The sequence below is a fragment of the Psammomys obesus genome, unplaced genomic scaffold (assembly GCF_907164565.1).
Source record: "Psammomys obesus unplaced genomic scaffold, mPsaObe1.curated_primary_1811, whole genome shotgun sequence".
NCBI lineage: Eukaryota > Metazoa > Chordata > Mammalia > Rodentia > Muridae > Psammomys > Psammomys obesus.
The window spans coordinates 1,030,475-1,041,967 of record NW_026596057.1 but is presented as its reverse complement, the minus strand read 5'-3'; positions in this window follow the sequence as shown (position 1 = coordinate 1,041,967).

The window sequence follows — 11,493 nt, the reverse complement described above, 5'->3', positions numbered from 1 at the left end:
CCTGAAAGTAAGGACTCACAGTACAGAGAAGCCCCTTGGCAAAGTGCATGGTGAGAGAAGATCTGTTCTGTCTCTGCCCCCTGATGGAAAAGAAGCTTTCCCCTTTGCTGTAGAGCCAGAACGCCTTCTCTGTGGAGGGTATCTGCTTCTTGCCATCTGCTTCAGAGGCATCTGGCTCCTCACAGCGGCAGGGTCTGCTCCCCTCTCCACCTGCTCTAGGCTGTAACACAGAAGCGCCATCGTTTCTGCAAGGAAGACTTCAAGCTATCAAAAACAACCAAGGAGATGGTGGCTCCGAGGGTAAAGAGCTGGCTGTGCAAGCATGAAGACCAGAGTGCAGATCTCTGCCATCCACATTAAAGGGGGGTGTGAGCAAACATACCTGTAATCTCAGCACTGGGGTTGGGGAAGGTGAGACAGAGGCAGATAGAGTCCAAGGGTGCACTGGTCATCTGGTCTACCGGAAATAGCAAGGTTCAGTGAGAGGCTATCTCAAAAAGTAAAGCGGAAAAGCGACCAGGAAAGGCACTGGACATTAGTCTCTGGCTTCCACACCCTCCACCATGAGAAAACATATCTGCATGCAGGTGACATCTAATGAGAGAATATATTTTTAAAAATCAACCATTTAAAGCAAAACTGTAAGGACAGACAATCGTAAGGGAAACTGTTCACAGCTACTGTGGGATAAAAATGGTAATCATTCTGTTTCCACCTCGCCAAGCTGAGACTGTTCAGTTCCTGAGATAGAGAGGGGCATGCTGAGCCACGGTTGCTATCAAGATTACAAGATTTATCTGCAGCTCAAGGTTGAGGACAGCCTGGTCTATGGGAGACACTGTCCCAAGAAAGCTCTTCGGTCAAATTAAAAAAAAAAAAACAAAACAAAAAACACATGTGTTTATTACACATCTCACTTGTGGCTGGGAATATGGATCACCTGAGGTTGCTAGAAGAAACTGTTTCACCTGATTGGGCGTGACATGAAGCACACCCTAACAGAGCCCACTTTCCCACCACGAGCACTGTGAACAGGTTGCTGCTCCATTCCCTAACAATGCCATCAATCAGTTAGAGTATAAATTAACTTTAATAGAATTTGTCATGTTATTCTGAGTGGTTTGAGTAATTAATTCTATAAAAAAAAACAAACACTGTTCTGTGGAACTGAGAAACAGGAAAATCTAATCAGACTGATAAATGGACAATGTATGTAGCTAAGTATGAAAACAGTTCATAGTACAATTGGCAACGGGAAGCCTTTTGTGTGTTTTTGCTGAGGACTTTCTGATGATGCTGAAGTGGGAGCAGACACAGGATCTTGACTAAGTTGTCCAATAACATACCTCACAGCTGGAGGGGGTGGAGCAGAGAGCAAGCAAACGCATTCCTGCTAACCTTCAACTATTTCCTTCTCAACTTCCTCTTGAACACCAGAAAATAGAGAGCTGGTGATCAGAATGACCAGCGAGTCTGTCGATAGCTCTGTTATTTTCAAATTTAGTTCTACATGAGGCAGGTGAGAACCTAAGGTGGTTAAGAACCCAAGGACTGGGGAGAGATGAGTTCTCTGTCTCTTCTCCCTGACGAACAGAGCTTTCGCCTTTATACTACTACCTGATTGCTCAGAAAGGCCTTAGTATGTGTTCAGAATTTCAGAGGTAGTAAGTCTCAAAAGCAGGGTACAGACAGGGGCCCAGCCTTCTGCATAACCTCATCACATTCATCTACCCCAGCAGGCTCCGAAAGCCTGTGACCAGCCTGCACAGTGGCCTCCTGAAGTTGTGGAGGCCATGAAGGTAGCCAAACAATACCCATCATGGGTGTTGACCAGATCCATCAAAGAAAGGAAGAAAGCTTGGACTTACAGAGGCAGGAAGGGGTTAAGTGTGTGTGTGTGTGTGTGTGTAGGAGCTACAGAGGTGAGCCAGCAATTTAAGCATACTGGCTACCAGAGACCCTGGTCTCTATTACTAACACCCACATGGCAGCTAACCACTATCTGTAATTCCAGTTCCAGGGGATCCAGCTCTCTCCTCTGGCCTCTCTGGGCACTACACGGGGCACAGACAAACATGCAGGCAAAACACCCACACACATAAAACAAGAATTTAAAAAAAAATTAGTTTTGCAAGCTTTATATAAGAGCTCCTGTGGGCATGGTTTCCTTATGGTCAACTTCCTTAGGGAATATGAACATGTCGTGTACACACACACACACACACACACACACCACACCACACCACACCATACCACTTTCTTTAGGAATAAAAGTGAAGAGAAGCACCCCAATGGTTTTACAATGGCTCAGTACAGAAGTTCACAGCGGCAAAGCGGTAGCCCTCAGCAGACTAGTGGGAGACTGCCTTGGGACCTGTGGTGATGCTGTCACAGTCTGGGTTGTTCTTGCTGTACAGCCCAAGCTAGTCTCAGACTCACAGTCCTACTGTCCAGCCTCGAGTGCTGAGGCAGAAGGTGTGTCCCGTTCCATTTGGCAGCTAGATGTTTTGTAAGTTCCGGAAATTTTGGTACAGATTTAGCCACTGCTTTTATCCAGGTTCCTCTGAAAAATAACAAATTCGGTATAAGCCGGGTCCTAAAGGGTAAGGGAAAATGAGTGAGACTGCATTTGGACGAGGAAGCAGGGCGCTTGAAATAAACATAAAGGAAGAGAACTGGGCCCAGCCTGGCAGCTTCTCCAGGGCTCTCTGAGGGCAGAGGTCACCTCCCTGCTCACTCCATGCCTAGCCAACTGAGCCTCTAGTGAGTGCACAGCCTGCAGGTCTGAGCGGCTGCCCCCCAGCAGCCTGTGTCTGCAGAAGCACTACCTAACGGTGTCCTGACAACAAAAACCTCGCTGTGTTAAAAATACAGCAGGAGCCCCAACCACCAAGTCAAGACTGTCCTTCAATTCTACCAGCAGTGAGGTATCTCTTTCTCACAAGGACTGATTCTCAGTAGACGGCATCCTTTCATTATACAAGACGGATACTGACTTTCCTTTTACCTGGAAACCAACTCTCCTGAGGCCGGAAATAGCTCACACACAGGAAAATGTGCCCTTTATCAGCGATGAGATCCCTAGACGCACAAGGTCATGGCTCATCTTTGCTCTGCCGTTTAATTCTCAATATCACACAGATAATATCTTATCTTGCTGGGGTCCTAAAGTTGGTAGGGGATACAGAGATTAGCCAGTTCAACCCCAGTTCAAAGTGGTGAAATGGCTTCTTAAAAAGAAGTAGAATATTAAAGTGCTTAATTTGGGTGAATTTTTAATCAGTGAATTTTGGTTGAGAATGAAAATTTGTTCCCAATAGATGGTCCAATGCTGCCCTCTAGTGGTAGAGATGGCCGGTTCCGGAAGAACTGCCTTGAGAGCCAAGAAGTTAGCTATTATGCTAACATAATTTCTCAAACCGTTTTCCAAGAAATCTTGCTAAGTACCATTAGGGAAAGACCTAGAGATGAATTAAGTCTGGAGAAACCTGGGTTAGATAATTGGAGTCAATCTCTCCAGCGAGGACTTCTCTTAAGTCTTTAATATGCTAATAACAGGGTGAGCATCCAGAAGGGAAATTAAATGAAGCTGAATTACCCCAAAGGATATGGCCGTGGAAACTTTGTCCATACATCATCTTCGAGAACTACGGTGACAGACTAAGCACACTGAAGAAAAACTATATGCGAATAAAAGCTGGACTAGGACAAGCTTTTTATATCATGAAGATCAAATAGTCACCAAAGGCCCCACACATCCCAGAAAATGATGACAGGAAGGACATTTTTTCTTAGGGGATATTTCCCTTTGTCATCCTTATGGCTATCCCCATGAATGCACACACACACACACACACACACACACACACACACACACACACACTCACACACTCATGCAAATGCAGCAATAACCCCATTTAAAAAAATCTGAGAGTAAAAGAGACAGAAATGGTTGAGATGAAATAAACAGATAGTTCGCTGTTCCAGCTGCTACTCATGGTGTCAGGGGGGGTCATCTTCACTTCCTTTGACAGCTAAGAAATCTGAAGGAAGAGATTTGAACTCCAGGAGTCCCGGTAGATCTGAATAGGCATCAAGTAGAACTGGGAATCCAGGGTATTTCTAATCAGCTCCAAGGCGCGTGTACAAAACTAACACCCCCTTGCTTCCTTCCACACAAAACCTAAAAGAAAAAAGCAGTTCCTGGTCTTAGGACCTGGTATCTAGTGATGTAGACAGGTCCCAGAACAAATTCAACTCATGTGCTAAGTCAGGAAGCCACTGTGTTTAAATCATTCCCTGACATCTTTTCTACCACAACTAATTACCGATTACAGAATTCACTCCAAAAGAGGTGTGTGGCTTAGTCCTTTCCAGCTGGACAGGAGATGTCCACTGAACACTTCTGAGAAAATGTACCCCCATTCTGAAGAAAATGAAGCTGAGAGAGTAGCTGTTTTCTTCTTTCAGGCACTGCCATACCTGGATATGACTTCCTGTCCTTGGTGAGGTCGTGTTGCTCCAGGCTGAGGAGGAAAACTCAGAGAGCAGCGAGCAGGAGACAAAGCTGAGGACCTGGCAGAGGGCAGATAACAAAAGGTTTCCTGTTAGGCTTGCAGTGTAATCTCTCACCCGAAGTGGGAAGGCTTCTGAGAAAAAGAGAAATGCTACCAAAAATAAGCTGAAAACAAGGCAGAAAATGAGTGGATGGACCTGGCTACATAGGATGCCAAGGAGCCTGGGAAGCCGAAGCCAGGGCTGGCATCAGGGCAAAGCTGTAGGCACAGTCAAAACAAGAAAAGTTAAGACACCAAATGCAAAGGAGGTGGCAGATTAAAACCATGTTAAAGAGCAAAATAATAATGACTGTTTACATCCAATAATTATATAAATAATAATAGTTGTGATGATTAAGTTGCAATTAAAATAAAATAACAATCTTAATAGCCAGATAATTGCTTAGGTCTAAAAGGATGAAATCAATAGGTTCCAAGATGGCACACAGGTCCATTATCTGGGACTGGGGGCATACAAGCATCACCATACTCTGGGAAGTTCCAGGCAGCAAAATCTCCCCACCTGCTCAGTGGGCATAGACATAAGAAGCCACGTAAACATGGAAAGAAAACTGGAAGTGGGGAGTGGCTCGCTTCATTCCATCTTTCCGGCATGAGAGCTCAATAGACACTGCGAGCACAGACAGATTGGGGATAATGTGTTATAATGTGAGTGAGGCACAGGATCCATCAAGGAGGTAAGATCCTGCTCAGGTTGTCAAGGACACCCATGCCTGCATTTTACATCTTACCAATGTCGTGCTTCATCAAATCATTCTTTCTTTCAGGGAGCAACATCTGTCTCCCCCATCTTCTGGTATCAGCTTTCACTAGGGGGGTGACTGTTGTGGATATAAACATGTTTTTGTTTTGGTCCCACGTGTGGGAGGGGGGACTGATTCCGATGGTTCACAGCAGCAGACTCGTGTGGCCTCTGAGAGGAGCTCCTTGCCAGTTGTAGACAGTTTGAATCTGAGGACTCTGGAGAGAGAATAAATGCCAGAGCCTAGAGAGTGGAGGGATGGAGAATGAACAAGGAAGGCTGCTCCTGCTTCCCCCTCGCTGCTCTCTGTCGCTGTTGTGAAACAAGAAGTTGGAGATCTCCTGAATAGAGGACTGGGCTGCCTCCAAGGAAGCTAATGACCCTGAAGAGCAGGAAGCAGCTCAGAAAGAACCGCACCCCCTCTCCCCCTAACCCTTTCTCTCTCCTACCTGGTGTAGTGGTATTGGAAGGGATTGGGGTGGAATAGGGAGAAAAAGATAAGAAACGTAAATAAAAGAGGGTTTTAAAAAGTACACCAACAGGGTACATTTCATTTAGACATTCTGAAATACAGCGAGGCCCATGTATACTGTGTGGTGATTGTCTCACTCGGTAAAATCGTCCACTGACCAACCCCTTGAGGGGTCATCCATTGTTATGCAAGGCCTTGAGCACAAGCCTTGACCTCACGTGCACAGGCACACCCACACACACACAAAATACACACACACACTCAGAAAGACAGAGATATTCTAGGTATCATGACTTGTACCAGTAATCTCAGCACTGGGAAGGACTGTAATTTGATCCATTAGAGGGACATTAGAGTCAACATTCCTATTCTATGGACTCACCTGGAAACATGACAGTAACACAGCGGAAGCTGCAAGAAGTTGCCCAGGAAATAAACATACTCCCATGGATAGACTTTCTTTTCTTTCCTTTCTTAGCTAGCCTTTCTGTTTCCTTCCTCTGTCCTTTCTTAGCCATCTCTTCTTGCTTCCCTCTCTCCTTTCCCCTCTTCCTTCCATCATTACCTACTAACATCTTCCAGGAAGACTAGATTTGGACAGACCATACTTTGGCAAATAAGCTTTCTGAAATATGGGCTGCTCCCATTTGTGGTTTCTGGGGCGTCATAGTTCTGTGTTCCTGAAGGCCAAACAGCCAGCAGGGGAGGAGGAGGCCTGGTCTGTCTGCAGTAGGACCTGCTACATATAGGTTATGCTGCACCCAGTGACTGAATGGGTGAGATAAAGCTGCCAGATGGCCGGAGGTAGTGGCACTCACCTTTAATCTCAGCACTCAGGGAGGCAGAGGCAGGCAGATCTCTGTGAATTTGAGGCCAGCCCGGTCTGCAAAGCGAGTCCAGGACAGCCAGGGATACACAGGAAAACCGTTTCTCAAAACACAAACAAACAAATGAAAACAACAACAAAAACCTGCCGGATAAATTCCCACATGCTCTGAGATGGGTAAGAGAAGTAAAAGACGTAAGTTTTTTAAAATCCTAAAATGTGCAGCTTCCATCTTCATTTCACAAACCTGTCCTCTCAAAACTGCGCAGCAAGCACATTTTAATAATAAAGACAGATTTCCTGTTCAACACAGGGATGGGTACCGCATCGGGATAGAGAGCATGTTGCGGTGGAACGCCGGCTCCTGGCCCCCAGACAGGGTCTTGACCCCTCAGGTTTTATTACATGCCAGAAGCCGTTCCAAGCACATTTCACTTCCCCCGAAATTGGAGATCTCCTGAATGCCACAGCCGTGTGCTGAGTGTCTGTCACATGACGGAAATCTTGGGCTATGGCCGAAAGACTCTGCTCCGTAGGACTGCCTGATACACAACACTGGCTGGCTACTCTACGCCTTTCCTGTGACCAGGGAAGGGAGAACAGCCCAGAAGCACAGCACCCATTGCCCTGGCTTCAGGTAGAGGCTTTAAGGCATGAGAGAAGACTGGGACTGAGTGTTCAGCGTGAAATACTTTTTCCTGGGTCCCATCTGCTGGGAAAGTTCTGCCCTACAAAGAAATTCTCAACCTGTACAAAACTTACACTGCTGACTTCTTACTATTTGCCCCCTCCTAAAGGCACTTCTAGGAGCTGGGGATATGGGTCAGTCTGTAGGGTGTTTGCCTAGCATGCACAAAGCCCTGGGTCCCCAGTCCAGCACTTCCTAAAGTAAACCTGAAGGCACACGTCTACAGTCCTGGCCAGGAAGATCAGAAGTTCAAAGCTATCCTCAACTGAAAGATCCCCGGAGGGTATCTTCCGTCAGAGAGACCCCCTCCCAAAGAACAACGAGTCCATTCGGATGCAAACAGCAAAAGGCTTTTATTTTGATTCATGAGTACTCGGGGCAGCAAGGTCACTCGGGAGGGACCTTGCGCGCCTCCTTGGGGAAAAACTGGGGTTTTTATAGAGTTTTAGAGCAGAAGCACTGGTACAGAAGCGAGAGGGCATGGTTACAGGGGGCTGATTGGTACGTTTACACGAGACCACAATTTGCGTCAAAGTTTGGCAGGGGCACCAAGATTCCAGGAACTGGGTGGTCAAGGGGGCTATGATGACCCCTTGACGTGGCCCGCCACCTGTTATTTTGTTTTTCCCTATCTTAGCTGAAACAGTCTCACAGATATCTATGAGAGTGATTAACACAAACTGTTTTTAGTATGACTGGGGCAGCCTGACCACAGATATCCCAAGTGGGTGACACAGCTAGGATTTCTCAGTAATTTTCCAGTTTCTCATCTGGCCTTCAGAGTTTTATAAAACAGTGGTGTCTCACAAAATGGCGTTAGCCATGTTTAACTTAGTGTGAGGCTGGGGTCTTTCACAACTACATAGTAAATTTGAGGCCACCCAGGTCCACATGAGTCCCTGTCTCAAGAATACATAAAAACAAAGGTATAGCTAGATCTGGGATGACTTGTTAGCCGCTTAAGGATTGCTTCAGTGTTTTATAATGGTTTAATTCTCAGTTGTTTATCATTATTGTGGGGGGTGTGTGTGTGTATGCTTGTGTGCCAGGCCTTTGGGCCATGTGTAGAGGTCACAGCACTCCCTGTGGACTCTATTCTCTCCTTCCACCTTTATGTGGGTTCTGGAGCTTGAACCCAGGTCCTCAGGCTTTCATAGCAAGAGCCTTTTCCAGCTGAGGCATCTCTCCAGATCATATAACCAAGAGTTTAATTTTCGATTACCTATTTTGATTATTTATAATTTAAGAGCGCCTGTTATTTTACATCTTAATTTTAACTTATTAATTTAAAATTAATAATTAGGTACAACCATAATAGATACCGCATATAATTATTGTTTATACATGTATGTTCTACTTGTGATTATATCTTATTTTGCACCGATTTATTTTGATGCTACTCTTTCATTTTATTTTAATCTTAGTTGTAGCCATTTAAGTGAAGAGTAGGAAAGGGTGGTGTAAATTATAGCCGATGTTTAGTCAATGTGCCAAATTAAAGACTCCATTGCCTTTGTCTCTGCTCAGCAGTGCATCGTAAGGTACCTTTCCTTTTAAGTTTTTTATGTGGTTAAGCAAGAATCTCATGACCTCCAGAGAGGATCAGGTGAATCACCATGGACTCAATATCTCAGCTCTTGGAAACTCATTATTTATTAATTTTTAATTTATTTTAATAAGCACTAATAGCAAAAGCATAGCTACCATGTACTAGATACTGTGGTCAGCACTCCATACATATCAGTCCAGGCCTCACTCCTCAAAAGAGGGACGAGCCTTGTCTCAGGGAACACTCCAAAGAGCTGATAGAGCTCTGTTTCCATCTTATTTTTAGAACCAACCTAGTTGAGGAAACTATGAAGGTCAGGTAAGTCAGTATTAGATGAAAAGTAACTGAGGGATGGTTAAGTCTTGGTCGACCATGCACAATAGTCACACCATGAGTTTAATTCAGGAGAAAGGTAGACGATCACGAGACCTTCTACAAGGGGCATCTGAGTTGTTTAAGTCTAATAAGATTGTGCTTCTATGAACCCTGACAACTGCCAATGATGTAGGCCCTCTATAGGAATTTTCTAGTTCCTCTCTGTACCCAGGCCTTTATCAACAAACTCTTCAGGAAGGAGCACCCGAACAGGGACTCATTCTTACCACGATGGTTAATTTCCACTGCCAACTTGATTAGCTGAAGAAGCCTTTAGGCATCAATGAGGCACACCTGGGAGAGAGATTTAGCTGAAGAGAAGGCTCCACTTCTCTTGAATATAGGTGGCACCATTCCACGGGCTGGGGTCCCTGACGGAGTGAACAAGACAGAAGTGTAGCCTGCACTCTACCGGATTTAATTTCTCTCTGCTTCCTGACCTGCCCAGGATCTCGGCCACGGTGCCCTCCCCACCATGATAGGCTGTATCCCCTCAAAGCCTAAGCCAAAAGGCCTCCTTTCTCATCCAAGTTGCTTCTTTCAGAAATTTGGTCAGAGCAATGTAGAAAGACAGGCATGAATAAACAGTCTCCATTCTCCTTTGACTATCGATTATGGGTCAAAGAAAACACAAGATTCCCTCAGAGAACAAGTGAGATACTATGACCCTGCCCAGCGCCAGCTTAATTTGAACAGAACAAACTGAGACAACTGTATTCAAAGAAGAGCAAAAGGGAGCAGCTGAAATTACTCCCCACCACCAGAAAGCCAATTACATCTGCAGGACAGCATGAGGGCCAGCTGTGTCAAATGACTACAGAACCCGGAAGGCATGAAAGAAGGCTGGGGCCACACACTGCATTCAGTAAGAGGAATGCTTAAGCTAGACAGTGTCTGGAAACATTAGCCAGAACATTACATACTCTTTTTGTTGTTGTTGTTTTGTTTTTTTGAGACAGAGTTTCTCTGTGTAGCCTTGGCTGTCTTGGACTCACTTTCTAGACCAGGCTGGCCTTGAAATCACAGAGATCCACTTGCCTCTGCCTCCCTGAGCGCTGGGATTACAGGCGTGCGCCACTGCCTGGCTAAAACAGCACATACTTTGAAGAAGCATTCTTAGAAAATTATCAGGAGGATAAGACAGATTGATGGCAGATACAGAAGCCAATAGACCTTGCCAGGAGTGAAATGACTGGCAGGAAACTTCTACATGCAAATGAGAGGTTAAAAGGGGAAATCTGACAGGTATCGTGTCTTGGTTACCATTACCGAAAGCAACTTGAGGAGGAAAGGGTTCATTCAGTTTATGCTTCCACGTCACTGTTCATCATCAGAGGAAGTCATAAGGACAGGAACTCAAGCAGGGCAGAGACCTGGAGGCAGGAGTTGAGGCAGAAGCCTGGGAGGGGTGCTGCTTACTGGCTTGCTTCTCATGGCTTGCTCAGCTTGCTTTCTTCTAGAACCCAGGAGCACCTTTCCAGGGGTGGCACCGCCCACAATGGACTGGGCCCTCCCCCATCCGACATGAATTAAGAAAATGCCCTACAGGCTTGCCCACAGCCTGATCTTATAGAGGCATTTTTTTTTCAGTTGAGGTTCCCTCCTCTCAAATGACTTTAGTTTGTGTTGAGGTGATGTGAAACTATCCGGCACACACACATACAAAAGCTGGGCCTCATCGTACAGTTAACTGAAGAGCAACATAGGAGGCGCCAACTCCCGAGCCTGTTGAGGTCAACTCTCCCTCTAAGATAAATCTGTGGGGAGGGGAGAATCTCCTGATATAGATTTAGGCAGGCTTAAATTCTTTTCAGAACAAGACTAGGCTAGTGAACCTTGAACCTTGAGCCTGGTTGGAATGAAGAATTCCAGCCAAGGAGCAAGAGGTCTGGATGTGGGGCAGGCCAAGCCATGAATTTTGTGCTCGGGACAGCTTGTGTCTCTGACATGTCATTAGACAGAGCCTGGTGTGGACATGGAGTGCCAGAGGCACAGTATCAGAAGGCAAAGGAAATTAGGACTTCTCAAATGGGCTTAGGAGGAGAGAAGGGAGTTCCCGTGGCAAAGGCAAAATTGTAGACTTTATAAATTTATGGCATGGAACCCCTCATTTGCTACTTTCTGAGAGAAAATGGGCTTAGGAGAGTCTTCCCCCAAATGGAGAAAAATATTGCTTGTGATATAAGATTGCTTTGTATGTTTTCTATAATGTTCAATACCCTCCTGTGGGGGGAGGGGTAGGAGGTGGAGGTGGAGCGGAAGCC